At 45.1% G+C, this 27585-nt stretch overlaps 1 protein-coding gene across 1 annotated transcript in view; it reads left to right on the top strand.

Annotated features, from left to right (window-relative positions):
• The window catches only part of LOC126176985 (uncharacterized), a 1181096-nt gene that overhangs the window by 443540 nt on the left and 709971 nt on the right, over positions 1 to 27585 (top strand). The window lies entirely within an intron of this gene.

Here is a 27585-nt window from a genome sequence, read left to right as displayed (position 1 = left end):
GGTCCGATATTCCGTAAGCTCGTATTTTTTTCACTAAACGTAAGTGCGGAACCGTATCAAATGCCTTCCTGAAGTCCAGGAATACGGCATCAATCTGCTCGCCAGTGTCTACGGCACTGTGAATTTCTTGGGCAAATAGGGCGAGCTGAGTTTCACATGATCTCTGTTTGCGGAATCCATGTTGGTTATGATGAAGGAGATTTGTATTATCTAAGAACGTCATAATACGAGAACACAAAACATGTTCCATTATTCTACAACAGATTGACGTAAGCGAGATAGGCCTATAATTATTCGCATCTGATTTATGACCCTTCTTGAAAATGGGAACGACCTGCGCTTTCTTCCAGTCGCTAGGTACTTTACGTTCTTCCAGCGATCTACGATAAATTGCTGATAGAAAGGGGGCAAGTTCTTTAGCATAATCACTGTAGAATCTTAAGGGTATCTCGTCTGGTCCGGATGCTTTTCCGCTACTAAGTGATAGCAGTTGTTTTTCAATTCCGATATCGTTTATTTCAATATTTTCCATTTTGGCGTCCGTGCGACGGCTGAAGTCAGGGACCGTGTTACGATTTTCCGCAGTGAAACAGTTTCGGAACACTGAATTCAGTATTTCTGCCTTTCTTCGGTCGTCCTCTGTTTCGGTGCCATCGTGGTCAACGAGTGACTGAATAGGAGATTTAGATCCGCTTACCGATTTTACATATGACCAAAACTTTTTAGGGTTCTTGTTTAGATTGTTTGCCAATGTTTTATGTTCGAATTCGTTGAATGCTTCTCTCATTGCTCTCTTTACGCTCTTTTTCGCTTCGTTCAGCTTTTCCTTATCAGCTATGATTCGACTACTCTTAAACCTATGATGAAGCTTTCTTTGTTTCCGTAGTACCTTTCGTACATGATTGTTATACCACGGTGGATCTTTCCCCTCGCTTTGGACCTTAGTCGGTACGAACTTATCTAAGGCGTACTGGACGATGTTTCTGAATTTTTTCCATTTTTGTTCCACATCCTCTTCCTCAGAAATGAACGTTTGATGGTGGTCACTCAGATATTCTGCGATTTGTGCCCTATCACTCTTGTTAAGCAAATATATTTTCCTTCCTTTCTTGGCATTTCTTATTACACTTGTAGTCATTGATGCAACCACTGACTTATGATCACTGATACCCTCTTCTACATTCACGGAGTCGAAAAGTTCCGGTCTATTTGTTGCTATGAGGTCTAAAACGTTAGCTTCACGAGTTGGTTCTCTAACTATCTGCTCGAAGTAATTCTCGGACAAGGCAGTCAGGATAATGTCACAAGAGTCTCTGTCGCTGGCTCCAGTTCTGATTGTGTGACTGTCCCATTCTATACCTGGTAGATTGAAGTCTCCCCCTATTACAATAGTATGATCACGAAACTTCTTCACGACGTTCTGCAGGTTCTCTCTGAGGCGCTCAACTACTACGGTTGCTGATGCAGGTGGTCTATAGAAGCATCCGACTATCATATCTGACCCACCTTTGATACTTAGCTTAACCCAGATTATTTCACATTCGCATTCGCTAATAACTTCACTGGATATTATTGAATTCTTTACTGCTATAAATACTCCTCCACCATTGGCGTTTATCCTATCCTTGCGGTATATATTCCATTCTGTGTCTAGGATTTCGTTACTGTTCACTTCCGGTTTTAACCAACTTTCCGTTCCTAATACTATATGCGCACTATTTCCTTCAATAAGAGATACTAATTCAGGAACCTTGCCCTGGATACTCCTGCAGTTTACCAATATTACGTTAACTTTTCCTGTTTTTGGTCTCTGAGGACGGACGTTCTTTATCAACGATGATAATGTCCTCTCTGGTAAGCCGTCAGGTATTTTATCGTTTCGCCCAAGGGGGGGTCCCTCTAACCTAAAAAACCCCCGTGTGCACGCCACACGTACTCTGCTACCCTAGTAGCTGCTTCCGGTGTGTAGTGCACGCCTGACCTGTCTAGGGGGGCCCTACAGTTCTCCACCCAATAACGGAGGTCGATGAATTTGCAACCATTATAGTCGCAGAGTCGTCTGAGCCTCTGGTTTAGACCCTCCACACGGCTCCAAACCAGAGGACCGCGATCGACTCTGGGCACTATGCTGCAGATATTAAGCTCAGCTTGCACTCCGCGTGCGATGCTGGTTGTCTTCACCAAATCAGCCAGCCGCCGGAAGGAACCAAGGATGGCCTCAGAACCCAAGCGGCAGGCGTCATTCGTTCCAACATGTGCTACTATCTGCAGCCGGTCACACCCAGTGCGTTCAATAGCTGCCGGAAGGGCCTGTCCACATTACGGACGAGACCCCCCGGCAGGCACACCGAGTGCACACTGGCATTCTTCCCCGACCTACCCGCTATTTTCCTGAGGGGCTCCATAACCCGCTCAGAGATTGTTGAATCAGTCTCTTCCAAAATAGCCGTATTACCTGCAGCAGATGATGCCATGAGCAGACGTAGTCGATCGGTTACCTCGATGGGTCGTCATAAAATATATATATATTGGTAATGAGGTTTGCATTACCCTTGACTAATAGATTCGGGTTTATGAAATATGTTTGGCATAGATAAAATACGTCTCTACCTATACTACAACCGAAACAGAAATATTTTCGAATTTATTCTCTGTTTTCCACAGCAACATCGTCAAATATGAACCCAGTGTTTGGCTTTACTTTCCCATGTGGGGGGGGGGGGGGGGATATCACCGCTTTCATTGAATCTCGCGTTTTTAATTCGTTTTTCAACGTTCAGTATCACCAGTAAAAGCTGATACTTGGGCTGAAACAGTGTTTCTAAAAGTATACAAACATATTGAAATTTGACTGCATCTACGTACGTTAATAGCATCATAGAGACATTAGTCGAGCCACAATTAGATGGACCTACAATAACTGCTTGTTTATTGTCAGTATAGAATGTAACATTCTTCTTCTTCATCTTCTTTAGGTCCTGTTTTGCATCTTCACAGGGTCCGTCACCAACAACAAAGGTCTTTTTCTTAAAAGACATCATATTCACCGTTGACTGTATAAAATATTTATTATTACTATTGCTTTAGCCGGCCGTGGTGGCCGTGCGGTTCTAGGCACTGCAGTCCGGAACCGCGAGACTGCTACGGTCGTAGGTTCGAATCCTACCTCGGGCATGGATATGTGTGATGTCCATAGGTTAGTTAGGTTTAAGTAGTTCTAAGTTCTAGGGGACTGATGACCTAAGATATTAAGTCCCATAGCGCTCAGAGCCATTTGAACCATTACGATTGTAATCATGGCCATTTTCAAGTAGCACTGCAATAGTTACATTCTGTTAGAATATAAGACTACCAGACATGGGTACATGTCGTCGTCAAAATGCTGCCTTTGACCCATAGGTTGCCAATAGTTTACTGGAAATTACCAATCTGTGGGGATCGTTTTGGGTGTTATGCTGGATGACTGAAACAGGTGAAGAAGTTGCTGGTTCTTCTACACCGAGGAATTGCATAAAAACTCTGAACCGGATGTGTCTCTCATAGAGAAAGTCACAAGACGTTGGGGAAATAGAGCGCTGGTCAAATGGATTGATGCTAACGATCTGCTATATAATGGGGTACCCAGTCCACAAATGCAGCAATAGCATGAAATTCATGGTAGGAGACGCTTTAGAGGAGATGGTGGTATTTTAGACGAACTGCTAGTGGAATTACACATTCCGGGATATAACTGTGGACCTGAAACAGAGCTTCAAAAATGGAAGCTAAGACGAAATGGCTGCATGAGAACTGTGAAGAGTACCTTGTCAGAGATAAACTACTTCAGACACCTTAAGCAAATACGCTGATTAACCTTATGTTTAATCATCTGGGAGGCGAGAAGGCGGGTCATGTGTTTGATCCGAGTTTAGTGAAAATTAGAGTAGCATGTTTACACGCATCTCACGCTCACCATAAAAATTTGAGAAATGGAAGGGGTCGACGACAATATGCTTGTCCTGCTTATCTGACTTGCTTTTCTTCTCCTCGCCATAAACATGAACTGATATTCCGGTATGTCCTGGATTTTGAAAGGGAATTCGATACCATCAAAGTTGTAATACCCACGAATATTATCACCTACATAATATGTACTAGGACGATCAGTCTGATCCCTACTATCGTAATTCTCTTTCAAGCCAGGACTGACTGTGAAAAACAAGATTCTTTTTGCTTTCGACATTAATGCATGCCAGTTTATTAGCAATATACTTAGGGAGTCTGACATAGCTAGACGCTTCATTTACCCGATCATAGACATGTCTATGAATGTCCAGGTGTAGTATTCAGCTGAGTGCTTTAGCTGAACTTCTCACTTGCACCTCGGAAAACCAGCCCAGTATAATACTCAAGGTAGATTTACGAAACCACTCGGTGATTAACGTGCCATTATCCCCCCCCCCACAAAGATAATGAAGACTTGTCTCTTCAGTACCAGAAGCAGTAGTTGCGATAGTTGGACGCATAACACAGCACTGCATTTAACGGCCGGATACCGCGCATCATTGACTACTTGGGGAGCTTCGTTTCCACGACAGGGTGGCATGCCCTTAGAAACCCAACAGGGTCACGCGACTGTCATGCCGGATTCTCGAATGTTGCGAACGAGATTCACTCCTCAAAGGCGTCTGCAATCACCGGTTACTTTAACTGCGCTATGGTGTCTCTGACCTGATGTTCTTCACTAAAACGGCGGGAGAGGGAACTGCCGCTAGCAACAGGATCTTCTCTATTACTAATACTGCTACTACGGTTACGATACAGTGTTCATTTGAGAAATGGGCGAGCACTGTGACTCGTATGGCTTTATTTAAGACTATAGTGGTGGCTTTAGGGTCGTTTCCAAAGGATACTATTTGCCAGTTAACACTGGCGAAAGCTATGTTCCCCGCAAGAGAGTATGGCTCCTGTAGACAGAGTACGTCAAGACTCATCTCCTCCACCACCCTTCGTAGCTCCTGCATGACTAATCGACTATTATGTGCGTTAAGTTGTCCTATTTCTATCTTAATTGTCATGGAAAATACGTGTGTACGTATTGTTCTGGAAAGGTCTTCCCCCAGTCAAAAGCTATCCTTCCATTGGCTAGGACAGCCTGCTTGTAAATTTCGTCTAGATCGAATTTCTCGTTCCTTCTTAGGAAAACCTTTTGAACAAGGTCACGCAGGGCGCCGAAGTCAGTGGGGAGATTCATGGTCTTTAACTGTATTCTATCGACAGCCTCCATGGCCGAGAAGGTGACTTTACGTCCGTACTGGTGTCCCACCCGCACTATATGCCTTAAAGCTGTGGTCAGGACAGCCGGCTCCTCCAGACGCGAAAGTTGCAGAACGTGTTCTAGATTGGGGTAGATCCTGATGGGATCCACCTCTAGACATTTAACTAGCGGTTGGTCGCAGGTAGGGGTAACTATTGTACTACTAATCGTGTTGACTTGAACTGATCCTTCGGATGTGGAGCTACTTCTAATTTGGCCCGCTATCGCAGGACGCCTGACTATGGGTGCCCGATCTTCTGGCGGTCTCGAGTTGCGAGGGGAGGGGAGAGCGGTAGCTTCCCGTTCAGACAGATCCGTCTGGACGGACACATCTACCATACTTGTTCGTTCTGTTTTACTTCCTTCTACGAAGGTTAAGAATTGCCTGAATTTAGCAGCCCTCTTCCCCGGAGACTTCCTTTTTGGCATCCTGCTCACAGCTACAATTTCAGCCATAATCGATTCTTGAAATTAGTCTTTGCTCCAACATCCTATAAGTTGGGCAATTCCTACCTGAGGCATTGCAGGTCTTCTTGCCTCTCTTTGTACATGGAATGCAGATTCCTGATTTTGTGCAATTTTTTCTTATGTGATCTTCCGCTCCACATCTGGAGCAAGCCGGCTTCCTGTCACAGTACTTGTGGATGTGATCTAGATCTCCACAATTGTGGCAGCGAGGCACCACCAAGTAGTCCCTAACGTTGATAGCATGAAACCCAACGTATTTCCTTCCCATAGATGTAAGCGTTTTCCACATAGATCCTGTTACTTCTGCTACGTGATGTACTGTCTGCCTGTCTCTTGGTCCTGTCTTAAATTTTTATTTGAAGTCATTTCTAAATTGTTCATCAGTCATGTCATCGAAATTTTGATTCCTAATCGTGTTGCACAATTCATTATTGTCCATCGTAACCGGCACATCGTACATGATTACGAGTGGATTCCTTTTCTTTGGGGGTTCGCACCTGACCGCCTTGCACAAATTTTGATTATTTAGTATCTTGTTTCTATCATCTTCGGTCGCTACGTCCACAATCACTACATTTTTTGTTGCCTTTACTTTGTTTACTTTTATTTTATCCTTAACTGGGTTAACTATAGTCGTGAAAATTTCTTGAACCTTTTTGGTATCTTGGCCGGGCAGGGATCTTAAAAAGACCGCCGTGTCCGGCTTTTGTGCCACTTTTGCTATCGTCTCTCTAGTTGTTTGGGACTTGGGGGCAGCCTGAGTCACTACACCTGCCCATGTCCTAGCTGGTTGTCTTCTAAGGGTAAAATTTTCTCGTTGCAGTTCCACCACTCGCCGCTCAAGCCTTGCATGAGCAATGGCCCAGGAGGCAAGTTCGTTCTGTATGGCCAAGATGGTGGTTTGACTAATCTTTCCGTTCTTGACGTTGGACTCCAACAGCTGTGTGATTCTGTTGTGTCTCTCGGTCACACTCTCGTCAATATCCTCCGTTTGCCCCTATGGGTCGGGAGCAGAAAGCATCGAAGCTCTCGCAGAAACACACGATTCGCTTGTCTCAGGTTCAGCCATGATTGACAAGCGAGAAAAAAGTGGTTGGAAACCCGTCTCTTACCCCGGACCGGCTCCTCTGGCATGGGGGGGGGGGGGGGAGACTAGGATGCAGCTCGCCCACCAACCTCGTCCCTAGGTCCAGGGCATCCCTAAGCCGCCGAGTTCAGTACACCGTTGCCAGTGTCCTGGTCTCCTTCAGTGGCCTCGTCACCGTCGATTTCTCCCAGTGTTCATCGGCAAGTGCACCCCGCACTCCGGAGAAGCGGATGCACTTCTCGTCCTTCGCCGTCTACTAGCCCGAGCTCCCACCTACAGGCCAGGGGACCCGCTCCTACTCAGGTGGCGGGCCGGTCGCCCAGTCGTTCGACGGTGTGGACCCAGCTAACCTGGCCCAGGCGATGTCACCACCCCCTGGGTTTGGCAGAACACGCCCCGGTTACCCCGGGCGCGGCGAAGCGCACTTGCCGACTCGCGCCGAGGTCCCACGCCGACAAACGAGGTCGCCAGCATGCAGAGCACCAGGTGGTCTTGTGCCCTGCGAATTAAGGGAGGGACAGGTGGTGTGTCCCTCAGACACAGCTCCCCCTGTGCCACGCACCCTTCGCTTTCGCCTTGGGTTGGGGGCGTTTAACGTCCTACCTTGACGGGAGTTTAACGTCCTTCCTTGACAACGACAACCCTCACCGTTCCACAGCCCGGAGGTGTTATGAGAGTGATGATGCAATAATAAATGATGGTATGGCCCGGGTCTTATGTTGTGGAGTTTGACATCATCGAGACGGTGGGGCACTCAAACCCGAGTTACGTTCCCCGGAGGGTCTCCACACGTACCGGCGATCATGGCCGACCTCGTCTCACCCACCGCTTTTGATAATTCACGGTGGGCCAGTGCGATTCAGTGAGGATTGCACCCAGTTAAATGCTAGCCTTTTAACGTCATGCATAGACGGCCCTTCCCGTGTTAGCTTCACCCCATATGTATTCGCAAGAGATTACATTTGTCTATGTTAAGAGTCAGTTTTCACTCCCTGCACCAAGTGCCTATTCACTGCAGATCTTCCTGCATTTCGCTGCAATTTTCTAATGCTGCACTTCTCTGTATACTGCAGCATCATCCGCAAAAAGCCGCATGGAAATTCCGACATTATCTACAAATAACAAGAAAACATTAAGGACATTGCTCAAGATTTAAAAAAAATGCTGTAAACAAGTAATAACACTTCATCAAAATAATTATTATATGATGTAACGAGGATGGTTGCATTGCAGTCACCTTTTACACTATGTCCAAAGAGTGAACAGTTCACTTGGGTTTTCTAGTAGCTCTACCTTCAGCTTCCTCTGCAGCAACTACCATCTCATATACACAGTCTGATATTTCACCCAAGTCTTGCTAACTTTCGCTACCCACACAATAAGGTATTGGACATAATTATCTCTTGAATATGTTAGAGACATACGCACAGAGAATCGTGCTGAAAAGTCGTTTTTGTTAACTCACTGAAATATAAAGATAAAATCGTATTCTCTATTTCACTGAAGTTACTTATGTCAGAAATAGACTGAATTTGAAAATCATACTCTGTTACTTACAACACAGAATCTATTCTTCTTGGCTCTCAACCTCGACACACACCCCTCTCTCTCCTTCCTTACGCATAGAATCGCCTATAAAATCGAAGAATATATCTCAGGCAAATGAATGCATTACGATACGAAAAATAAACGTAGATACATTCCCCAGCCCTAGTCACTACAGCCACATTACGTGAAAGAAACGATATTTCCTCTTTAAAACAATAATAAAGAATAAATGCACTTACATTCCAGCTGTGCCTAATAGGTTAATATTGCTGGAGAATATTGCAACAATAGTCAATTTGCCTCCAGATGCTGATCTAGATCAACCGCCATCTCAGGGATGAAGGCTACAAAGGTAAGAAAACAAGGAACACCAGGCATGGAATAAAAATTTGTCACACTATGAAATTACTCAAACGAGACTTTCAAAGGCTTGGTAGCATGGAGGTTTACCTCTAACGACTACGACCTAAACAAGTGCTGCTATAGGCACCAAAATTAAGTGCCATACATAGGTACATTGAATGATTTGGACAATTAACTATCATAGTATACTGTCCTGACGAAGTCGCTTGCCGCTACCGCCGCTGATGGAGTAGCTACTTCAACGTTTCGTCTTGTAATATAAATGAATATCATACACAAGCGAACAGAGGAAAACTTGGAATGCTGATAAGCACACAACCAACCATACAGATGGACTGTCGAAGGAAGAAAGAGAGTACGACGAGGGTTTGTATAGGCTTTACTCCGTCCACCTGTCATTTTAGCCAGGGAGCCGATAGGAGTGCGACATTCTATCCCACCTGCAGATGAATGCTGTTCTGAGCACGCAGGAACAGCTGGTTCTGGTCTGGCTGGCCACGGTTTTCGCACCCTCATGGATCCAGCCAGGAAAAGCCATTTCACATCACTCTACGAGCGGCGACCACTGATGGACGCGACGCCGTTTTGGCTCCCTAGTTAGGACCGTGCCTCGTGTGGCTAATGCTGTCATAGTGTATTTAACAATTTTTTATGTGATGTAGGATTGTCTTCAGAGTTTCCACGTGGTGTATTTGTGCGCATTTATCTTACTGATGTATTTTTTCCTACCATAATTTTCCTTAATATGTTTCCATTCCACGTGAACATGCGAAGACTGTCCAGTGTTCTGTGTGCGAATGTAATTGAAACAAATTGTTAAAAGCAACAGTTGCAAATGTAATTGCTTTATGCACGCAAATACACCAGAATAATGGAGGAAAGGGAGGTTTCACAAGTGAGCCGCAATCTTATTAGCGTCTGTGTTCAAGTCTGGAGGTGATAGTATTCCTCGGAATAAAACATGTAACTGTCTAAATATTCTCATGTCATCTGCAAAGCTGTCTCTCTCTTGTGCAATGATACATTTAGTTCCTGTGATATTTTCATGTTATGTACGTGATAATATTCCGCGCACTGCTTAGACACCAGATGTAATAACTCCCTAAGCAGTTCATGTTCAATGACAAATCTCCTATTCACAGGAGATGGGAAGGCAGAAAGTATTTGCAAAGTGGCAGGAAGTATGCGACCTGTCCTGTAGCTACCGTGTGGCATGCCCTGAGCAACTTCATGTGGCATCCGTCCTAGCAGAACGTGCACACAAGCGAATGTCTTGCCTCTTGCTCTTCAGAAGACTGACTCGACTTTTATAGAATGATCTGCAGCTACAGCACATGTTTTTATCAGTATGAGTTGAGAAGTGTAATTTAGCCCCATCCTGCTGTACTATCATTATCTGATGAAGCATATTCATCTTCACCATATCACTGCTATCAACACAGCCCTTTGATGCATAGCTGCAACTAATATACTCATTAAACTCCTTCTCCAGCACGGGCACCACATCCATTGTACGCAGTAAACAATTACTTCCGTCCTCCCAGTCCAGCAGCTAGACACAGACTGAGTACTTTCCCCACAAATTTCGAGACAGGATAGGGGATTGGAGAGGGGGTGGGGAGAGGGCAGAGGGGAGTAGGGTTATGATTGTGGAGGGAGCCCAGTTGATCAGTTTTCCCGCCAAAATTTGAACTTTTTACCCTGATGTCAGTGCGAAGTTACCACATCTATAGCCGCCATCTTGAAAAAATTTGGCGGCAACGAAGAGTGGGACCGCGCAAGCTTTGTCCCACTACTCAGCTATGCATAACGATATCACAGGCAGGAGATGAAGAGGTAAGGAAAGTATATGAGGACACTGAATGGGTAGTTCAGTAAGTAAAGAAAATCTAATCGTTATGGGGGATTAGAATGCGGTTGTATTGAAGAAAATAGAAGAAATGCTGTGGGAGAATATGGGCTTGGTAGTAGGTACGAGAGAGGAGAAAGGTTAATTAAGATCTGAAATAATTATTAGTTACCAAAAGGTAACACTCATAACAGGAGTAGATACACTTTGAAATGGCTGGGAGATACAGCAAGATTTCAGTGAGATTACGTCACGGTCAGGCAGAGATTCCAAAGTCAGATACTAGATGGTAAGGCTTACACAGAAACAGATATAGGCTCAGATCAGAATTTAATAATGACGAAGGGTAGACTGAAGTTAGAAAGGCTTGCCAGGAAGCATCAGTCCGAAAACAAATGTGATATGGAAGTACTAAGTAATTAAGAGACACACTTGAAATTATCTAATGCTGTACATACTGCGATAAGGAATAGCTCAGTTCAATAGAAAAGGAATGGATAGCTCGAAAAAGGACAATCACTGACGCTGGAAGGAAAAGCGTAGTTAAAGGAAGCAATGGGTAATGCATGAAATACTTCAGTAGATCGACGAAAAATGGAAGGCAAAGAAGTTCACGGAACTCCAAGAATGCAGAAATACAAGTTACTTACGAACTAAATAAACGTCAAGCACAGAGAAGCTAAGTAAGGCAAAATGGCTGCAAAAGAAATGTGAAGAAACCGAAAAAGAAGTGATTGTCGGAAGAACGGATGCTGCAAATATGAAAATCAAAACAACCTTCGGAGAAATTAAAAGCAAGGGCGGTAAAATTAAAAGTTGATTGGGAAATGTACTATTTAATGCAGAGGAGAGGGTGGATACGTGGAAAGAGTACATTGAAGGTCTCTACGAGGGGAAGGTCTTTTCTGATGGAACAAGAAATAGAAGAGATAGAGAATTCAGTGCTAGGATCTGAATTTAAATGTGCTTTGGAAGCCTTAGGATCAAATAAGGCAGAAGGGATGGATAACGTTCCATCAGAATTTATAATCCATTTACTAGAATACAGAAGAATGGAAAATATAATTGAGGATGTGTTAGATGAAAATCTGTCTGGTTGTAGGAAAGGCAAAGAGATAAGAGAGGCAGTTCTGACGTTGCGGTTGATAATGGAAGCGACACTGAAGAAAAATCGAAATACGTTCATAGGACTGGTCGACCTGGAAAAAGTGTTCAAAACTGTAAAATGGTGCAAAATTTTCGAAATTGTGAGAAAAAAATGGGTACAGGAACCAAGAGGGAATAATAAGAGTGGCAGACCAAGACCGATGAGCTCGGAATAAAAACGGTGTAAGGTAGGGCTGTATTCTTTCGTCCCTACTGTTCAATCTGTACATCGAAGAAGCAATGAGAGAAATAAAAGAAAGCTTCAAAAGTGGGATAAAGCTTCAAGGTGAAAGAAAATAAATAATAAGATTCGCTGATGACATTACTATCCTCACTAAAAGTGAAGAAGTATTGCAGATTGTGTTGAATGGAATGAACAGACCATTGAGTGCATCATGTCTATTGAGAATTAATCGAAGGAAAACCAAAGAAATGAGAAACAGCAATAATGAGAACAGCGAGAAACCTTACATTAGTATCGGAGATCACGTTGTAGATGAATGTAAGGAATACTGTTACCTAGACAGCAACATGACTCGTGACAGACACTAAATTAGACTAGCATAGTCAAAAAGGGCATTACTGGCCAAAAGAAGTATGCTAGTAGCAAACACTTGAGGAAAAAATTCCTGAGAATGTTCGTCTGCAGTACAGCATTGTATGGTTTTGAAACATAGACTATGGGAAAATAGGAACAGAAACCATTCGGAGGCTTTGAGATGCGATGTTACAGAAGAATGTTTAAGATTATATCGACTTATGAAGTAAGGAATGAGGAGGTTCTCCGCGGAATCGGCGAGGAAAGGAACGTATGGAAAACACAAGAAGAAGAGACAGGATCATAGGACATCTGTTAAGGCATCAGTGGAATACTTCCTTGGCACTTTAGGGAGCTGTAGATGTTAAAAACCACAGAGGAAGATAGAGACTAGAATACATACAACTACTAATTCACCACATACGTTACAACGCCTCCTCTGAGATGAAAAGTTTGACACATCTGAGGAATTCGTGCGGGCCGCATCAAACGAGTCGGAAGACTGATGCCATAACCCTTTGCCTTCACAACCGTTTCACGACATATACGTGGAAATAAGAAATGCAGGACTAGATTACTCATCTAGAAACAAAGGTTCTCTGAATTTCAACAGTATGTAATCATCGTGAACCACAGAGCCTGCCTTGCTGCTTCCGGAATTTTACCGGCTGGGCATCTTAGGGACGCTGTCGTTCGTACTAAAAGAACCTGTGACGAGACACGCCTAATGTTTCTGGAACTTTCCTGTTCCTCTTTCTGTCCTGTTTGCTGTGTACTCCAGATTGAAAGTACCTGTCGAACGATAATTGAGTATCCCACCTCCATGGGAGTGAACTACACTCTTCTGTCCTCTACTGAGTCTTGGTTAGGTACCTAATTCTCCCATTATTACTTTGGCACAGTTGGTCTACTTTACATCGCTCCTACGTGTCATCTCCGATACTTAAAGGATGGTATAGCTTCGAGTGACGGTTCGATAAACGTATAATGAAACTTTAATATGGCTTTCAGCCTATTTATGTGCAATGTGAACGCTTTGATTAAGCTGAGTGCCAACTGTTGACGCCTACTCGAAATCTCGATCCCCTGCATGTTTTCCTGTCCATCATTACAGCCGGCCGGTGTGACCGAGAGGTTCTAGGCGCTTCAGTCCGGAACCGCGCTGCTGCTACGGTCGCAGTTTCGAATCCTGCCTCGGACATGGATGTGTGTGTGAAGTTATTAGCTTAATTAGTTTTGAGTAGTTCTAAGTCTAGGAGACTGATGACCTCATATATTACGTCCCATAGTGCTCAGAGCCATTATTACAGAAACGGTATGTTTAGTGACGTTAATTTATGTTCAGAACTCAGCAGATTTACTGAAGCAGCACATAAAAGGGAATTGCCTTGGCGAAGAATTTCGGAAACAGGACATCTTTTGAATATCCAAAACTTCTTCCTTCCCCATGTGTCGTATACTGACTGAGGACATTTGGATCAATGTTCACGAATGATAGGCTGGTACAACACCATAAACTTACATTGAAATACCAAATAACATAGTATTTATGCTGCACATTTTGGTCTTTATTGAATGAATAAGTTGATAAGACATTATAATATCTCTGTAAAATTGAATGACTAATGAAATCCAACTCAAATGTGTTATTACATATTTATTGCGTTAAGACTCGTTTCGTTCATAGAACATCTCCAGGTTGTCAAGTTGTGCTAATAGCATGACACGAGAGATCTCGCTGTTGTAGGTAATGGTAAAGACCAAACCCAAAACCACTGATCGTAAACATTCTGCCGACCTCTTGTCTGACAGTTGCCTGGTCGGTTTACTGTATATCTGCTCGACATACTGCCGCCAGGGGTCGGCAGAATCCTTATGATTAAGCTATGGTCTTTAACAATTCATGCCAACCTAAGATGTTCAACGAACGAAACCAGTCGTAAGACAACGAAAGTGTGGTAGTACAGCTCAGTTGGTTTTCATTAATTATTAACTTCAGCGTCAGCTCTGGTGTTCAACAGGATAAAGATTATTCTCCGTAAATAATGTAAACACTTGTATAGAAACGTCGCACTACCTCAAACGCGAAGTAGAAAGATCTGAGATATTTAGCTAGTCACTGAAAGTGTTATCGGAAAGCCCGCCAGGTTAACCGAGAGCGCTAATGCGCCGGTTCTTGGACTCGGGGAGGCACGCTGCCTCCGGATCGAATCCGCCCGGCGGATTAACGCCTAGTGCCAGTGTGCCGGCCAGCCTGGATGTGCTCTTTAGGCGGTTTTCTACATCCCCCTAGGTAAATGCCGGGCTGGTCCCCACCTACCGCCTCATTTACACGACTCGCAGACATTTGAAACACGTTCGCACTATTTCGTGATTACACTAGACGCAGACAGCTGGGGTACACTGATTCCGTCCTGGGGGGAGGGAGGTAGTTCAGGGTGGCGGCAGGAAGGGCAGCCGGCCACCCCTTCAAACTAACAATAACAGATCCGACAAAGGCGCAAGCGAAAGCAAGATTGCAAGTATATCGGAAAGACGGAATTAGGGTTCACTCTAGTTGACAGAAATATTGACTCTATTGATGTCTAAACTGAGCGTGACAGCGAATTTATCTGGTCGCGTACTAAAGAGTCTAAGCGAAACCAAGTTAATCAGTGGATGTTTCCGCCTGCCACCCAATTCCTCTGTGACACTTCTACAGTCATTCAAAGGAAACCTACGATCAGTCGCGCGTAAATAACCATATCGTTGAATACTACTGGGAGCCGACTTTAACCTATCGTTATATACTACGTTTTCCGAAAACTATCTTGAGTGCCTGATTCAGCAATCCAGACGTAGTGTAAATTACTTAGACGTTGTAGCTGCAACATATCGGACCTTATTGATGGCGTCAGAATAGAGACGGAATTAATGATCACGATATCACCATAGCAACTACGCATTTGATAGGTAATAAATCTGGTAGAAAACAGAGCGTCCTAATGACGGCGCGCAAAGGTTATTAGAGATTCGTGAGACTTTGAGAAGATTTTTGCGCACATCATACACCATCTACCACCACCATACGTTAGCGGCGGATCTGGCCGAGAATCCGAGACAATTTAGCGGGTCAAAAGCTTTGATCCAGTCATTTAGTGAACAGCCTCGTGTGGCCGTGGAAGATAGCAAAACGAAAGCCGAAATTTTAATTTCCATGTTTAAGAAATCGTTGAGGCTTGAGAATCGTACAAACATAATGTTGATTGACCATCGCACACAGCCCCACATGATGGACATACTAATAAGCATTCCGGGCGTAGAGAAACAACCGGAAGAGTTGAGCCGTCCGTTGTGACCGAGCGGTACTAGGCGCCTCAGTCCGGAACCGCGTGACTGCTACGGTCGCAGGTTCGAATCCTGCCTCGGGCATGGATGTGTGTGATGTCCTTAGGTTAGTTAGGTTTAAGTAGTTCTACGTTCTAGGGGACTGATGACCTCAGATGTTAAGTGCCACAGTGCTTAGAGCCATTTGAACCATTTTTTAATACAGTTGAAAACAAAAAGATCACGAGGTCTGGATAGAGTAATAATTTGGTTTCACAGAGAGTATTCTGCGGCATTGGCCCCTACTTAGCATGCATTTATCGCGAATCTTTTGCCCAATGCGAAGTGCAACGAGACTGGAAAAAAGTGCAGTTGACTGATGTGTATAAACACAATACAAGAATGTTCCTGTATAATTACAGACCAATATCCATAGCGCTGGCTTGTTGTACAGTTGCAGAACATACTCTGAGACCATATGTAACAAATTTCCTAGAGGCCGATAGCTCATGTCTACGAATCAGCACGGTTTTAGAAACCATCGTTCTTGCCAAGCTCACCTTACCCTTTTTGTGGTGTCACCGCCAGACACCACACTCGCTAGGTGGTAGCCTTTAAATCGGCTAGTATACGTCGGACCCGCGTGTCGCCACTATCAGTGATTGCAGACCGAGCGCCGCCACACGGCAGGTCTAGAGAGACTTCCTAGCACTCGCCCAGTTGTACAGCCGATTTTGCTAGCGATGGTTCACTGACAAATTACGCTCTCGTTTGCCGAGACGATAGTTAGCATAGCCTTCAGCTACGTCAATTGCTACGACCTAGCAAGGCGCCATTATCATTTGCTATTCATCTTGTGATGCATGTACCGTCAGACCGATGTTCACCAGTTATGGATTAAAGTTAAGTATTCCAGAAGCTCCGTACTTTTTTTACTAGACTCAACTCCTTTAACTGTTCCAGACCTCGCGCCAGCCTGCGTGAGCTTAAACGCGTGACTTTCGGCTTCCTCTCATAGTGGCTTGGCTGTCTTGCCAAGTCACAACACTTAACTGACATAATACAGAGTGAGTCACTAACTGTCGCCACCAAGAGCAACTCAGAAAGTATGATAGGAGCTGAGAAGTCTGTAAGACGAAAGTTGCATGGCACAACAGGGGCCATAATATGAGGTTCGTTTTCTGTTGCTAGGTGGGGTCTCTTCAGAGATATGAAGGTCAACTTCGCTTTTTAAATGGGATGCTGTAGTTTGGTACTTATTTTCTGATAGTGGCTATTGAGACGAATCGAATGATGTGTAAAAGTAACGTCTTTGAAGGTCAACGAAGGACATCGGCACTTACGAAGCACATGCTCTAACAATTTTCTCTCGCATATCTTCAGGTGTAGTTGGAACGTATTTATAAACAATGTCTTTTACGAATCCCCACACGAAAAATTCCAGAGTTGTCAAGTCTGGAGAACGAGCCGGCCACGACATATCTCCTCCGCGTCCAATCCGACGATTTGGGAATTGTCTCTGAAACTCATTTCTAGCCATCAGCGAAAAATTTGTCGGACACCTATTGTGTCGACACCACATTCTGTTTCTTGTTTCTTAAGTTACTTCTTCCAATAAAAGACCTAATGTTTCTTGCAGGAATGTGGTGTAGTTCCTACCATTAAGATTTCATTGGATGAAATAGGGTCTACAATTCTGTCCTCCAAAGTCTCACAACATACATTCACCGACCACTGTTTTAGGTGTGCAATTTGCCGCAGTCAACATGGATTTTCAGTCGCCCAGTAATGCATGATATACAAATTAACGTTTCCATGGTCCGTGAATGTAGCCTCGTCAGTAAATAAAATCAAATAAATGCGCCATCACTCTGAATCTGAAGTTGAGCCCATCGGCAGAATTCAATGCGACCAGTACAATCCGTACCAGCTAATTCTTGGTGGAGACTGATACGGTAAGGCTGATATTAATGGCGATGCAGAACACGAACAACACTACTCTGGCTCATGACAGATTCCCTTGCGATTTGACGCGAACTAACGCAAGGATCTCGAACCACAGTGGCAGGAGCACCAATTTCCGTTTCCTCGTTGGTAACTTTCCTTTGCCAGATATGTTTCCGACGCGTTAACGATCCAGTTGTTCTCAATTTATCACACACATATTTAAATGTACGACGTGTAGGGTGCGTAAGTTGAAGATATCTTTCAGAGTATGTGTCTAGCTCTCACCGAATTTCGTTGGCATTCTCCGTAAATGAGAAGCATATTGACTTGTTCTTCGAAGGAATAAATCATTCACATTCATTATTTTAAACATAGCTGCGTAACAGCAACGGTTCCACGTAATTAGATTAAAAACAGCCGACCAGTTGCAAAGGATAAAGTAATCTTTACCTAGGTTTCGATAGGTTTAAACCTATCTTCTTCAGAAGTCGGCCTGAGGAAAATGAACATCGTGATTTATATGAAAGGTATACACATAAGTCAAGTTTTTTTTCCTTTATTGTAATTTTAAACACCTATACAGGTGGGCTGGCAGCAGCATAGTACGCTGCTCTTCAGCCTTAAGTGGAACAATAAACATGACAGAGAGGTGATATATACAATACAAAAAAACGGCGGGCAAAAAATGGAGATACAAAAAAAAACAAGAAACAAGAAGCCGTTCACGGTGGACGAAAAAAACACTAACACTTGGAGACACGGCGCACAAAACACGGAGAACGGCGATGGCACATGTGAACAGTTGAGTTGGAACTGCACGAAACACAAAACGATGCACACACACTAAACACTGATGGCGATGATCTCCGGCGCGCGAATGTTCACTGAGCGTGTACGAGTCCAGGGACCTGCCAAGAGAGGAGGTGGAGGAGGAGGAAGGGGAAATGGGAGAGGGGAGAGCAGAGATACCATGGGCAAAGGAGAGAGGGGGAGGGAGGAAGGGGGAGGGGAAGCCCGGGGGAGAGGGTAGGAGGAAGGGGGGAAAGGAAAGAGAAGGGAAGGGAAAGGGGGGGAGGGAGGGTGCCTAAAGGAAAGGACACAGGAGTTGGGGGGGAGGATCAAAGTTGATAGGAGGGGTAGATGCAGGGGAGGAGGACATCATCAGGGAGGGGGAGCTGGCGGAAGCCACCTTGGGAGAGGGTAAGGAGGGTTGAGAGATGGAGACCGGGTGGGACATGGGAATACAGGCGCGGCAGCGGGCGTGGGTGGGTGAGGATCGGGGAGACGAGCGGGTGAGGAGGGTCGAGTTTACGGGAGGTGTACAGGATCCGTATCCTTTCAAGGAAAAGGAGGAGGTGGGGGAAGGGGATGAGATCATACAGGATCCGCGTGGGGGAGGGGAGACAGATGCGATAGGCGAGGTGGAGAGCATGGCGTTCAAGGATTTGGAGGGATTTATAAAAGGGAGGGGGGGGCGGAGATCCAAGCCGTATGGGCATAACAAAGGATAGGGCGGATGAGGGATTTATAGGTGTGGAGGATGGTGGAGGGGTTCAGACCCCACATACGGCTGGAGAGGAGCTTGAGGAGACTGAGTCGGGAGTGTGCCTTGGCTTGGATTGTCCGGAGATGGGGAGTCCAGGAGAGGCGACGGTTGAGGGTGACGCCAAGGTACTTAAGGGTGGGAGAGAGGGCGATAGGACGGCCATAGATGGTGATGTAGAAATCAAGGAGGCGGAAGGAAGGGGTGGTTTTGCCTACAATGATCGCCTGGGTTTTAGAGGGATTGACCTTGAGCAACCACTGGTTGCACCAAGCGGTGAACTGGTCAAGATGGGATTGGAGAAGGTTTTGGGAGCGCTGCAGGGTGGGGGCAAGGGCAAGGAAGGCGGTGTCATCGGCAAACTGGAGAAGGTGGATGGGTGGGGACGGTTGCAGCATGTCCGCCGTGTACAAAGGGTATAGAAAGGGGGAGAGGATGGAGCCTTGGGGCACACCGGCAGAGGGGAAAAAGGTGTAGGAATTTGTGTTATGGATGGTGACATAGGAAGGACTGCAGGAGAGAAAGGAGCCGATCAGACGGACGTAGTTAATGGGAAGGGCGAAGGTTTGGAGCTTGAAGAGGAGGCCGGAATGCCATACGCGGTCATAGGCACGTTCAAGGTCAAGGGAGAGGAAGATTGCGGAGCGACGGGAATTAAGCTGTTTGGAAAGGAGATGAGTGAGGTGAAGGAGAAGGTCGTCGGAAGAGAAGGACGGCTGAAAGCCACACTGGGTAACGGGAAGGAGGCGGTGCCGGCGGAGATGCTGGTGGATGCGTCGGGTCAGGATAGATTCCAGGACCTTGCTGAAGACCGAGGTAAGGCTGATAGGATGGTAGGAGGAGACGCCGGACGGCGGTTTGCCAGGTTTAAGGAACATGAGGATACGGGAGGTTTTCCACAGGTCGGGGTAGTAACCGGTGGACAGGACTACATTGTAGAGCCTGGCCAGGATGGAGAGGAAAGAGACAGGAGCTTCACGAAAGTGACGGTAGGTGGCACGATCGTGACCAGGAGCGGTGTTGCGTTTTGTGCGGAGTGTATCAATGAGATCCTGTGTAGTGATAGGGGCATTGAGTTCCGTGTGTGTAATGTTGTCCAAGTACTGGAAACCAGGAGCGAGGGGAGGGACAGAGGTGTCAGTTCGATTGCGGATATCCGGGAAGAGGGAGTAATCGAACTGGGGATCATGGGGGATGGAAAAAACATTGGAGAGGTAGGAGGCAAAGTGGTTGGCCTTACTAAGGGTGTCAGGGAAGGGGTGATCATCGTGGAGAAGAGGATAGTAGGGGGAGGGTTTAGTTCCGATAAGGCGACAGAAGGCTGACCAGAACTTGGACGAGTTGATTGGTAGGGTAGCATTTAAACGGGTGCATGTCTGTCGCCAGTCCCGGCGTTTCTTAGCCGCGAGCAAATTACGAATGTGTCGTTGGAGTTGCCGGTGGCGTCGTAGTGTGTCCGGGTCACGCGTGTGGCGGAAGGCACGGTAGAGACGGCGGGATTCACGGAGGAGGAGGACAGCCTGTGGGGGTAAGGTAGGACGGTGGGGGTGGATGGCGACAGTAGGGACGTGGGACTCCACGGCTTCAGACAAGGTCTGCTGGAGAAAGGAGGCAGCATGGGTGACATCATCGGGGTGGTCCTAGGTGAAAGGGTGGCTATCGACCTGGGTGGAGAGGGTATCCCGGTAGGCATTCCAGTCGGCACGGGAATAGTCATGGACGTACTTAGGGGGAGGGTCATTACGAGGGTCGGGTCGGGGGCGACGGTCGTCTGAAATGGTGAGGAGGACAGGGAGATGGTCACTACCAATAGGCTCCAGGACATCCACCGTTATGCGACCAAGGAGGTTGGGGGAGGAGAGAATAACATCGGGAGTGGAGTTGGATTCGGGACGGGTGTGCTGGGGGATGGGGATGAGGTCACCTTGAAGGGTGGAGAGGAACCGATGCCACCGCCATAACTGGGCAGCGGAATGACTATGGATGTTGAGGTCGGCGGCGATCACGTAGGAGGAGAAGGTACGGTCGACGTGGGAGAGGAAGTCGAAGGGAAGGGGAGCGTTGGGGCGAACATAGATGGTGGCGCAGATAACGGTAAGGCCGGGGAAGAAGACACTCAGGATCAGGTGTTCGGTGGGGTCGGGAAGGAGAGGTTGGAGCCGAACGGGGATCTGGCGGTGGTGCCCAATGGCAACTCCGCCACGCACAATCGGGAGGGGATTATCGGAGCGGTGGAGGAGGTAGGGCGAAGTGTGGACTGTGTGGTGGGGTTGCAGGAATGTTTCGTTGAGGAGGAAGGCATCCACGCGGTGGGTGGCAAGGGTGGGCAGGAAGAGGTTTTTGTTGGCGGGAAGGGAGCGTATGTTGTTGAATAGGATACGGTGCTGTCGCGCCATGATAAGGATTTAAACGAGGGTGTCAAGATGGGAGAAGGTGAAATGGGCCTGGTTGTTGGAGTAGGTGGCGTACATTTTGAGCTGGAAAACGAGGGAGATCTGTTGGAGGGTGTGCGGGCGCTGAAAAGGATGGACATTCTGAAGGAGGATGGTGAGGAATCTGATGATGTCCTCAGCGGTAGGGGGTGGGCGAAGGGACTTGCCGGGAGGAATGGGGGCGTCCAGAGGGCGGACGGGAACGGTGAGTTCGGGAGTGGTAGGAGGGGGTCGGGCCTTACACTTCTGGGAGTATGTGGGATGAGGGAGGTTACAGGTATTACAGGAGGGGGGGATTGGAGATTGGGGCACTGCCGTAAAAAGTGGGCTTGCCGACAATGTGGGGAGGTGGGGACCTCGCGGCACTCAGATGTTGGGTGCACATTATATCGCAAGCACCTTTGGCAGTGGAGGGATTGAGGAGGGGAACAGGAGGGGTCGACTTTGTAACGTTGGTTTAAAAGGAGGGCACCCTCCTTCAGGAGACGGTCTATGGAGGGGGCGTGCTCAAAAAAAACCCACATAAGGCGGGTGGGGCCGGCAGCATTGTGGATGCGACGAACCGCACGCACCTCCAGATAAGGATGGGCCTGAAGCTCCGCCAACACCTCCTCCTCCGTGATCGCCGGACTGAGCCGAGTGATCACGGTGGTGACGGTCGGCGGGCGACGCAGGGGTTGGGGTTGGCGGGAGAGAGGTGGGGAAGGAGCAGGGGTGAGGGAGGCATGTGGGCCAAAGCGGGTGACAGGGATGCGGGAAAGGAGGTCTGTGTGGAGGGTAGGGCTGGGGGAGGAGATTAGCACCGAATCACGGCGAGGAGTGAGGAGGGAGATGGGGGCACCAGGACAATGCTGGCGAAGGAAGAGGGTGAGGTTTTGGGCTTCAAGGAGAGAGGGATCAGGCCTTTATCACCTGCGGATCAACAAAAGGAATTGAATGTCATCAAAACGATTGCTGTTAATAATGGATACAACCAGAATATGATCGATCACCTGCTCAATAAGAAAATTTCCCAAAATTGTTCGACTTTGAGTAATAACCTCCCCACAGATACCACAGAAACTAAAAAATTTATTTCCATCCCTTTCTTGGGTAACATATCGTATAGGATTAAACGTCTTCTACATAAAAAATATAACTGTAACGTCTCCTTTTCTACAGACAACGGTTTAAAAAGAAATCTTATACATTCAGTAGAAATTGCTAACGATTGGTTTTCTAATTCAGGTGTATACAAACTAACCTGTAATAACTGCCCCTCATATTAAATTGGTCAAACAGGCAGAGCTGTTAAAACACGATATAATGAACATCTATTAGGTAAAAAAGGAGCTAATGTTCACAACTCTACTTTTGCTGAACACCTCTTGATAGCCGGCCATACGCCTAAACAGTTAGAAGACACGGTTATCCTACACAGACAAGTTAAAGGACGGAGACTAGATCTGTGGGAAGAGTTATTTATTTTTAAACATCTAGAGCTCAAAGACGGTAATATACTCAACGATAAGTTGAACCTTGCCTGTAGACAATTTTTTGAAGGCTTTAAACCTGTACTATTTAATTCATAACATTAATGTTGATATCCTCAGTAGTCTATTTCCTCAGGAAGCTATAATGCACTTTTATAACTCTAAGCTCACTACCTTTTATGCAATGTGATTTACTCATGATGTATGGCTGCCACTACACCGGCCCTCATGTAATTCTCGCTTATCCTAAAACCTCGGATCCCAGTGAATGTATATTAACTAGATTGTGGACAAGGTTCGTAATTTATGTCTTAAGATGCCATTACTGTTTATTCTTAAAGTTTTGACTTATATACGTTCTATGTGCTTCACTAATATGGTAATATAATTTTATTTTCGCTGTATATGCCACTGCATGTAACTCATGGCGTATGTGCCACCTACCTTTTTTGATGTATGTTGCTACGTTATTGTTTCTAAGGCTCCCACATTGTCATAATGGGAATGTTAAATGCTTTCCTTTTATTTACTGTCACTCTATCTAAGGACGCAATTAATATTTATATTTTACATATTGCTTCAGTACGCCAATCGGCACATAGTACGCGACCTGAGCGCCACCTGCCTTGGCCGCAGTGCTACCACGCAGGCCGATTTTACTCAGTTGCTTATGCGCTCTCCAACTTCCATGTACTTAATTTTATTTATCTGACAAACCCTACTCTTAGGGCTATATTTTATTTGGACTAATGAAGCTATGGAGATGTTTGTAAAAATGGCAATGACGTATCACTCCATGTTAATGTAATACTGTAAGTACAAGAAATCCTTCTCATATTTTGTAACACAAGATTCTCTTAATATATGTTAAACTCTAATCTTGATTTGTGCTTTCGCGCGCCGGAGATGTTCGCCTTCTGTGTCTCGTGTGTGTGACGACGTTTAGTGTATTTGGTGTCCGCCGTCCCGCTACTATGTTCCCTTGTGCTGTCGGATTCATCAGTGTTCTGTGCGCCGTGTCAACGTGTTTTCAGTGATGTTATCGTCACATGTGAACGACTCCGTGTTTTTTGTGTCTCTGTAACCTCTCTCTTTTGTCCGTCACTATGTTCGTTATCATTCTTCATTCTTATGCTTTTGTGAACACTATGGCTGAAGAGCGGCGTAGTGTGCCGCTGCCAGCCTGCCCGATTTGTACAGGTATACAAATAACAATAAATAAAAAAAAACTTGATTTATGTGTATGCCTTTCATATAAATCACGATGTTCATTTTCCTCAGGCCGACTTCTGAAGAAGATAGGTTTAAACCTATCGAAACCTAGGTAAAGATTACTTTATCCTTTGCAACTGGTCGGATGTTTTTAATCTAATTTCATTCACATTCGCTTGATTCGACGATACTATTCTTACAATTCCTATTAGTGCTGTACTGCGAAACCGTCATATAGTGTTTCAAATGTTCAAATGGGTGTGAAATCTTATGGGCCTTAACTGCTGAGGTCATCAGTCTCTATGCTTACACACTACTTAACCTAAATTATCCTAAGGACAAACAAACACACCCATGCACGTGCGAGGACTCGAACCTCCGTCAGGACCAGCCGCACAGTCCATGACTGCAGCGCCTCAGACCGCTCGGCTAATCAGCGCGACGAATAGCGTTTACATGTCAATGGCACGTTAGATGGATACGCCATATTCGGCGAATATTTACTATTTGCACGATGGACGAGAGAGAATTGTCAGAGCATGTTCTTCGATAAGTGCCGAAGTGATAAGGAATACCATTCTCTTCATGATAAGGAGTACTGCATTGATGCCAATGGTCATCACTTCGAACAACTTCTGTAAATGGACGTTCATGCCACCTTTTTGACCTTTGTTGACCTTCCAAGACCTTACTGTCACACATCATAGGATTCGGCTCTATATTTTCTATCAGAAAATAAGCATCAAACTATAGAATCTCATTTACAAAAATAAAGTTGATCATATCTCTCACGCGACACTACCTAGCGACAAAAACGAACGTCTTATTACGGGCCTCGTTGTCCAATGCAACATTTGTCCCACAGACTTTCCAGCTAATTTCGTACTTTCGGAGTTATTCTAGGTGGCAATGGTTAGTCACTCACCATGTATACTGCGAACTATGGACGAAGGGTAAAAAACAGATTCCATATATCTAAATTTCCGAAAAGCGTATGACACAGTGGTTCACTGTATGGAACGGGGAAGGCTATCCAGATATGCGAGTGGGTCGAGGACTTCGTACGTAACAGAAGCCAGTATGTTGTCCTTGACAGATAATGATAAAAAAAAATAAGGATATCTTCAAGAGTGCTCCCGAGAAGTGTGATAGTACTTCCATTATTTTCCATACACACAAATCATATGGCGGGCAGGATTGGCAGCAATTTGCCGCTGTTTTCTGATTGTGATGCTGAGGTTTACGGAAGACATCGAAGCAATTCATAGGCTGGCTGCTAGATTTGTTACCGGCAGGTTCGAACAACACGCTAGTATTACAGAGATGTTTCTGGAATCCCAAAGAGAATCTTTGGAAACTACTGATAAAATTTTGAAAACCGATATTGTAATCAGATTACCGAACGATTCTACTGCCACCAACATACATTTCGCGTAAGGACCACACAAAGTAATATAGATAGCCGCTTTTTCCTCGCTCTGTTTGCGAGTGTAACAGGAGAGGATACGACTAGTAGTTGTATATTGTACTCTCTACCACTCACGGTATGGTTTTTTGTGGAGTGTTTATGCAGATGTAGATAAAACACGGTTTAAATATGTAGCCAATATTATATTACAGAGAAGTCACAAGTACTTTTGTGTTATTTCCTTGCTATATCACTAACGATGTAGGAAGTCGTTGTCACGTAGACATAATTCGTCAATACTTCGCAGTCTACTACTTCATGTTATTCTTGTGAGGTTGATGTTAACGCTTCTCTACTACATCCTTCACCCTTAGTAATAGTTCAGATACCTGTTGCGTCCTCGATGAAAAGGCATACTGTATAAACTGGTAGATTTTCATGTACAAGGTGACTATCATTCATACGTTTTCGACTTTTCATGGTAATGCATTCCTAACAAGATTTCATCAGTTGTTCAAGCATAATGAAACACTTCTCAGGTAAAATGCAGCCTTCAAAATCTACCGAAACAGTCAGTATAGCAATAGTTGAAGTGTCAATTAAAATATCATCGCGTCACAATTATATTTAAACAGCTCTTTCTGTTGCACATAAGTGTGTGCTACCATATCAAACTAACAGCATTCAATTGTGAATGGAGCGCTGTCGTAATTTTTACTTCCACAGTTTCCCGTTTCTTCATATGATGCCAGGTTCGTCCTGTCACTGTATGCGAAATCCAGAATACCGGACATGATGAACCAGTACTTTGAAAGCATAGTATAATGGTTCCGTGACAAACGCTGATGTAGAATTTGCGTCTGACCCTCCAGTACATACGGAAATATCGTTAAAATCAGACACCTTCTCATCTGTCTGTTTGTGTGTGTGTGTGTGTGTGTGTGTGTGTGTGTGGACATCTAAACCTACATCATTTGGTTTTCACGCAACGAGGGCAACAAAAGTAACGGTGTGGATGGAGGGAGTATATAGGATTAGACAGAACACTGTTCATAATAATTACAGCAATAGGTTTATCGTGTTAATAAATATCCCGAAAGTTTGGATTTACGTTTAATGCATGCTTCATTGACGAGAAGGATTTGTAATTTATTCACGAGCAAACATTTGAATATAATGACCCAACACTTTTGATGACAAATGAAACGATTCTCTTCTGCCCATTACGTGTTTGCAATGAATTGATTCCGCTTGTACCATCATGTTTGATATGAAATGTAATATGTGGTATTAACCTCTTTATTTTATATGCAATGCTTGCGCTGCACATACATTTGCTTTTTTACGAAATTTAAATTCAAATGTACATCCCGTTCGGTTATTACAGGAATGCGCGGTCTTCCTCTTCTTCTTCTGCCAATTCGTAGTGAGGCCTAAGCGCCTTCCTCGGTCTTCCCACACTCCTCTTGCCCCACGTCTTACGATTAGTTGCCAGTTTGCGATGTTTTTGTAGCGGCACACGAAGTACCGATTCTCTTCATTTGTCTTTGCAATGGTTTGCCGTTTGCGTTATTGGTTCCATCCCTGATTCTTAACTTGTTACTTATTCTCTAATTCTGTTTTGCCTATTGCAGCTTTCTACAAATGTTAGAAATTACATTTCTGACGCGCTTAGTTGCCGTAAATCTTTACTCAATCTTTACTTAATTATAAAGAGATGGTCGATGCGAAGACGGCATACTGTCACTACATTAGCCTGTGGAATGTAATGCTAAGGTACTGATAGTGTGCCGTGTTCGCATCGACCATGTCTTTATAATTATCCTGTACAGACGGAGGTGATATTTTAATTCTAACTACTGACGACGCCTCTGGCACGATTGTTTTATGCATCTCCACTGCTAGATGTGATTTTAGTATATTTTTGCTGCTGATGAAGGTATATTTAGATGTATCGAAACAGTGGTCAA

This window comes from Schistocerca cancellata, chromosome 3 (assembly GCF_023864275.1).
Source record: "Schistocerca cancellata isolate TAMUIC-IGC-003103 chromosome 3, iqSchCanc2.1, whole genome shotgun sequence".
Taxonomy (NCBI): Eukaryota; Metazoa; Arthropoda; class Insecta; order Orthoptera; family Acrididae; genus Schistocerca; species Schistocerca cancellata.
The sequence above is the reverse complement of the archived record's forward strand: the minus strand, read 5'-3'. Positions and strand labels throughout refer to the sequence as shown.